This window comes from Meleagris gallopavo, chromosome 29 (assembly GCF_905368555.1).
Source record: "Meleagris gallopavo chromosome 29, MGAL_WU_HG_1.1, whole genome shotgun sequence".
Lineage (NCBI taxonomy): Eukaryota > Metazoa > Chordata > Aves > Galliformes > Phasianidae > Meleagris > Meleagris gallopavo.
Genome location: NC_139432.1, coordinates 3,073,137 through 3,080,612, shown reverse-complemented (window position 1 = coordinate 3,080,612; position 7,476 = coordinate 3,073,137).

The window sequence follows — 7,476 nt, the reverse complement described above, 5'->3', positions numbered from 1 at the left end:
AGCTGAAACATAAAAGGAAATTAAAGCACCAATTTTGGAGAAAATTAAAGGTTTTTTTCCCCTCTGCTGCATTAGATTAGCACTCAGGCTGCAGGGCTTTGATATGAGGTTTTTTGGGGGGTATGATAAACAGGAATGTCACCTTTAATTCAAGCCTGCCCGTGTGTCATGTAGCAGCAGGGAGGTCAACCTCTTTTGCAGTTTATTACATTCTTCTGATCAAAGTTCTCTTGTTCCCAGGAAGTGGAAAATTAAATTGGATATCTGTGAAAACGAAGATGTAATCTTACCACTCCTTCATATAAACAAGTAATCTAAGGGTCGCTTCTGTCCTGCTGAGTGCAGACATCACGTGAAGTGCTGCCATCCTTTGCAAGTTCTTCCTTCTATCTTTAACACCATTCAGTGCTACTACTAGCAGACAATTCCTAGGCACAGGTAGTGCTTGGTCCTTGGAAGTTTAATGGGAGTATGTGCATGTGAGAGTACCAAATCCTCAAAGGCTTTGGGGGTATTGGGTGTAAGTCCCACTATCACCTGAATGATACAAGACAGGTTATTTTATTTTATTTTTTTTTCCAGCATGGAAAGATCCAATGAATACTAAAGTGCATAAGCTTTGGAAGTGCTTTGTGTAAACGTGAGCTTGATTTTCATGCGAAACTGATTAAACTGATGTCCATGAAGGAGTTGTGTGCGAGAATTTTAAATAGCTCCTGCTTTTTAATATTCACTTCCTCTTTGGTTTTAATTATTTTGTTCCTACATTTTCCCTTTCAATTTACTAAAAATCTAGAAATGTAATTAGAGAGAGGCTGAACTCAGAGAAAGCTGCCAGCATTTCTACATCATGATTAAATGTATCAGCCATCCCTTTAGTGAGAGGCTGAAAAACAGGATTCTCATAATTATCTCCCTGTTATCCAGGAAAGAATCTGCAACACGTACAGATACAGAGTTATTGAAAATGCAGCACTAATTAAAATCTCATATAGGCTTCTGATGATCAGGAGAGTATGAAAACACAGTTATTTAATTATTTCCCGTATTTGCTGTCTTTGTTACAAAAACAAACAAAACCATTCTAAACAAAATCCATCTCCAGTCGCTGGGGAGACTTAATGAGGCTTTTATATATGCAACAGCCAAAGAAATACTGCGAGTTACTTGATTCACCTCTTCTTATGCTGATGAGAAATCCAAGAAGCACATTTTCCACAAGCAATGCGGAAGGGACGCTGTGGTGCGTTCACAAGAAGTAATAGAATCATTTGTTGGCTTAAGAATATGGTTACTGTTTGCTTGATTTAGGATGTAAAAAGAATGTTGGTATTACCAACTTTATTTTATTTCATTATGAAATAGTAATATCTGTGCCATAGCCATTTAAAAATCAAATAGGTTATCCCTCCAGTCTGACTTCTGCTGGGGTATCTTCTCCATCCTCTTGAAAATGTCACGTTCTCCCCTAGCCCAGTACAAAGCTGACACTGTTATTATCTTGTTGCAGGAGTCCAAGCTTTGGCACTAGCAGAACACAGTAGAGAACAGTAAGTGCTGATATGGTTGGTGATGAAAGGAAAAGCTTCTGAGATCTAGGCTTCTTTGAACCAAGCAAGTCTGAGGATTCACCAGGGACAGGAAACTGGGGGTTTTTCTTTTGCATCACTTTTCCTCAAAAATTAATTTGCAACAGAATAGCAAATACTGAGCTAGACAGAGTCCAGTACTCCGACTTTTCCTTAACTATGAATCAAATAATAATTAAAGACTTTTTTCAAGCTGTTGTACCAATTAACTAATCCTCAGTGTTGCACCAAGGGGGAAGGTGAGCTGAATATAACTTGTCTTTAAAAAAAATGTTTTTGAAGTGTAGAGAAGTTGAGCAGCTTATTCATATTAAAATAATAATAATTAAAAATACAGGATTGGGAACCAGCACTCCTTTACACAGTGCTTGTTTCACTTTGCTCCGACCTTCCCTGCGCTTGGCTCCAGCAGCACCCATGTCTTTGGAACAGGAAAGGATACATTCGCTCCAGCAGAGCTGCCACGTGCAAACAGCCCTACAGTCACAAAACACAGCCCTACAAAACACAGCCACGATCAGCACCTCTGTGAGAAACGCCTGCCAGTAGTGGTGGGACAGCCGCCTTCCACACACAGACCCAAAGCTTTGCACGCTGCCAGTTTGCTTGCCTGACTTCAAAACACTTTAAGACAGTTTAACTTCGGCACTGTCGCTGTGATTCAAATCTAGTTTTAATTGTGAGAAAACAAACACTGTGTAAAGAATCTTGACCTTTGGAAGGATTCTGACTTGGAAGCTTGAATTGGAGGGAATCTGTTTGTAGTGCTATTTTTACATGTATTGGAAACGTATCAAAGCTAATTTTTGAGAAGAGTAAATTATACTTTAAAATGCGCAATTGTGAGAAAGTGACTCCCAAACGTCTTTGAGTTGGTCCTTTGTTTCTCGTTAGAAGCATCTCCTATCTTCCCTGATGAGCCTGCTCCTGTTTTCGGGGCTGTTTTGCTTTAAGATGCTTTTGATCCTGTATTCATTAAAACCTGATCCTGCTGCTTCCCACCAGCCCTAATGGTCTGTGAAATTATTTTCCTTTCTCTAAGATGCTGTTAACTCTGCTAGCACCTGCAGAGTAGAGGAGCTCAGAACACTGTCGAAACTCTTCGAATTCATCCGAATCTCCTTTTCTTCATAAACAATCTTCAATGTTATCACAGCAATCTTCTGAAGCGGGAGTGGACTGAGCAGAGTTTAAAGTTTTTATCACTGCTGTTTTCCACTTCTGCAGGTACAGAGAGATAATTGTACAAAAGACTTGTGAATCCAGGGTAAGATTCACTCTGTGGAGCACGGAGAGAAAGTATGAATGAGCTTAAAGGGCTCAAATAGCTGGGGAAGAAAAGAAAAGGTGAATCAACTAAGAAAAAGGCAGAGGACAGTGAAAAGTGATGTAAAAAGGGAAATGTAAATGTGGATTTGCAGTCTGGACCTTGCAGGGAATAACAGGTATGGATTCTGGAAGTATCCACAGACGAGAGTTGTTCAGTGTTTCAGTTACTGAGCTGCCATCTTGTTCTGACTCCTGATGCTAAGTCTGGTTTTATTTTCATGCTGGTGGAAGAGGAGAGCTCTCTCAGTGTCTGGTTTTGACCACAATGAAGGTTAATGTTAGCTGTTACCATGCACTTTATTGTACAAATTCTAGCACTCTGATTTAAGTGATGCTACTCTAGAATGTTCTTACAGAACTAATCAGAGCTAATCAGTTCTTTGTTCATGCCTTCTCATTAGCAGTCTTGCAATGACTATTACTGCATTAAGTTACTGCAGCCAGAATGGCAGTAATGAGTAGCCCAATCTTTAATTTCATTGGAAGCTGCGTTCAGTTATTGCATGGAAAATTGTTTTCTGGAGAAATGATTTCAAAACCAAGCATTCAGAAGTCACAAAGCCTGACCAGAAGTAAGGTTCTCCCTTTTTGATATTTTGGATGTACTGTATATATTTGGATATAGATCTACAGATTGTGGTCTTGTAACATTATCCTTAGCCCAGATAAAATGAAGCTTATGTTAAAACTAGGCACTAATTTAAAACATCCAGCTGATAAATCCAGCCCTCATTAGTGAAGACTGTCATTCAGTTGTGCTTTTTGTGTTCTGAGTTTTAGATCTCTCCAGATGTGGATGTGAACACTCCTTCAGCCCAGCTGTTCGTACAGAAATGCAGTTAGCTGCTGGGGTTCTGCACTGCCACGCAGGGCAGGAAGCAGGGGCAGGATCTGCCCATCTGGATGGGCCTTCTCTTCCTCAATCCTAAGACCAAGATTTTGTCTTTCCTGCCACGTTCACTGTAAAACAAATTAACAAATTACAGCCTATCACATTCCCTAAATGAGATTTGCCAAGACCTTGGGAGAAAGTCACGCTACAGTTCTGAGAATAACTTCAGAGAAGGAACTTGCACATTTTTTCTTGAAAGCAGGTCCAGCTCTTCAAAGCCGATAATGAACAAGAGAGGCTATATTTGCCTGGAAAACAGTTTGCATTGTTCTGAGAAGTGATTTTGAGAAGTTTAGCTAATGAGTGTCAGGCAATGAAACTGCCAGGAGATACAAACTCAGCTGCCTGCTTTACCCGTGACCACAGAAGATGAAGATAATGATCTTTGCTGTTTAAATGTACACGGGGGCTGGGATTTTATTGCCTTGGAATGTTTAATTTCTCCAGCCTTAAATGCCATTTGCATTTTAATTTTTTTTTCTTTAAAATATTTAAAACTGTAAACACCTCATTGCGCAGTGACATCCAACTGTAGCAGATTCAGTCTGAGGTAATTACAGTCCTTCCTGTTCTTCACATGCATCTTCTCACCATTGCTGCAATGCTGTTAGTTATGCACTGTAACTCTAAGTATGAAATGTTATGAGAATACCCGTTTCAGACACACATCTGCTCCCTCCTGCCCTGACACTCTCCACATGCTGAAATGGGACTCCAAAGCTGGCATGTTTTTCCCCAGTAGATGGCTGATTCTCGTGTACTTTTCAGTCTGAGAAACCCAATAGGAATTCTTGTTTCCTTTGCAAGAGCTTGTGGAGGCCGGCGTGTTAAGCTCACACAACCACTGAGCCTTAACTGAGTGACACAGAACAGATCCCAGTTGTTCTTAACATTTACCATTAGGGCGATGGGTTTTTTTTTAGTAGCGTCTGTAACATTGGTAACTCATCAATTTCAAAGCAGCACTGGTAGCTTCGTTATCCCTCAAACTGTTGTCATTTAAGCACGAGTCTTTACTATCCCGTGACCAGCAGATTACCACTGTTAAACACTCAGTGCACCTCCAAATGCACGCGCACACGGTACATCTAAGCTAGTCTATATGCACTCTAAACGCTATTTTAAAACATCTGTTGATGGAATTGCAGAGGGAACTCATAAAGGCAAGGAAGATGAAAGGAAAAGGAAAGCAGCTGCCAAGCCTTCCCCCCTGTGAACGCCATGTCTCAGTTAGGTATGAAATAGAACTTCACCTTTCTTCGCTCATACATCACCGAGTTCCTCCTGGCGAGACAACAGGCACAAACACTGCCGCAGTGTTGTCTGCTGTTTATTCTCAGTGTGAGCATGACTCTCATCTCCCTGGAACCACCAACAACTGACAAGGTTCCTAGGAGAATTCTGGCAGAAATGTTTTTGCAAACATCAACTGCAGAGCCTCTGGCTGCTGCTGTGCACGAAGGCAGCTATCTGTGTTATCCCAGGACAAGAGGACAGGTAGGAAATGCACATTTAAAGGCGTATGTCTGCAATGGAGAGCTGTCCTGCTGAAGACATTGTCTCGAAGCTTCGAACAACTCCAGCGTAGTCTGCTGAATATCAAAAAATTAAGCAGAATAAAAGTGGAGGAAGACTTTGATTTCCACGTGATACTTTTACTGTAAACCAAGGACTTTGGAAGTACAGTCCTATTGCTAATTAGGCAAGGACCATTTTTATGTTGCTTTCTTCTCATATTTCTTGAAAATTATTGAAAGAAGAGTTCCCCCTGCTGGTAACTGCCTGACTCATAAGGGGACTCTGGGCTGGCACTTCAGACCCAAGGGAAAAAGGCAAGATGGAATGGCTGCCTAATTTGTCTGACCTTTGTGTTTTGCACTTGCAGGTCTTTTTCTAAGGCACTTAAATTCAAGCCCTACTTGACTGAGTTCCCTTCTCCTCAGAGAAAGGCCACTCATCTGTAATGAAGGAGCAAGCCTCAAGATTTCGCTTTAGTAACTCCTTGGCAAGGCAACTCCAGCTGAAAACATACAGTGAGTGTTCAGATGCCATCTTGACTGCAAAGTGTTTACACCTCAGATTTCATTTTGGAAAATAGTCCACTATCACAATAAAGCTATTGCTTGGAGCTGAGGAAAGAAAAATAAGTGACAAATCAAACACACCACCCTAAAAAAACCCAAATTATATATATAATATACATTATATATATATAATATATATATATAATCATTATTTTGTAATTCACTTAGTTTATCTGTGATGAAATGGGGAGTATCTCAAAAAGCAGAGACGTGCAAAGCAATGCAGCAGAACAGGCAAAGCCCAGACTGCTGGCAGAGAACACAGGTGCTGCTCGTCAATCCTCAACACCTCTACACTTCTGATGAATTTACAGCCCACGCTACCACAAGACGCTTATCAGCAAAACACAACTGGACAGCAGTAGTTAAGTTAAAGATTCCTTTGCATAGCCACACACGAGGTGTTATGCAGTATCTAGAAAAGCCAGAATAAATCGTAAATGTTTTGTTGATTACTCATCTCTTAGTTGAAGACGGAAAGCCTTTCCTACACTCCATCAGAAATCCGAGCATTCTGATTGAATTTCTGCCTTCTGCCCTCGGGTTGAAAACACTGCCATTGTTTATAAAAAAAGAACAGAGCTGACAAAACAGTTTAACAGCTATTCCTCTGCAAAAGGTGCCTCCAAGAGGAACTTACACTTCCAATAATACAAAGTAAGACAGGATGAAAACTTTATTAGGTAGTAAACCCGGTTCCTTTGGAGTTTCCTTGTATTTATCTGGAGATAGCTGAAGTCAGGCAGGAACATACAGCAGAAGCCACCAGGCAGGCTTCTGAGAACGTGGTAATCAGTCTGTCACTGGGGAGAGCTATTGCAGCAGCCCTCCTGGCAGCTCAAAGCTGGAGACCTGTTCTGTGGCAGCGCTGTTAAAATCAGCCATGAAAAAAGCCAGCGCTGATTTGAAAATAGCTTCTTGAATTGCTTTTGCAGCCTCCTCTGGGATCTCACAGTACATGAGGTCTGGAGCAAAGACAGCAAGCTGTCCAAGGAAATCCAAAAGATTCAGACTCAGGGTTAGCACAAGAGCCGACTTTAAGAATTTCTTACTAAGATGTGGAGGTGCAGTGAGAACCAAGTTGGAGCCATACCAGGAATAGGCTTTAGAGCTAAAGTGGGTCAAGGCAGCCTGCAGAAATCAGGAGAGAAAATCTCCTTTATTTTCTTCCTTCTTGGCAGGCTGATCCTCACGTCTGTGCTCTGAATACAGACAAGTTGAAGATACTGGGAAAGACAAATCTTGGCTTAGAAAATAGGCCCTAGAAAGCTCCCAGCTTTTTAATTTCTGCCAGTCCTCCAGGCTGCTGTGGCATGGAGAAGAGGACAGACAGACCTGTGGGTCTGAGAAAACATCCCTTGAGCCCACGATAGCTTCTTTTCCATGGTTCAGGAATCATTTAGCAATGCTAAGTCTTTTTTTTTCTTTTCTTCTTTTCAATTAGACACCCTTTCTCCTAGAGCTACAGCTAAACTCGGGGCAAGAAGAGGAGAAAAGCTCAGGAAGAGAGTGGTCTTTCTAACACATACAGAAAAGTAGTTTGGAAGTTACCTCCTCTCACCCAGTCTTCAGGAAGTAACTT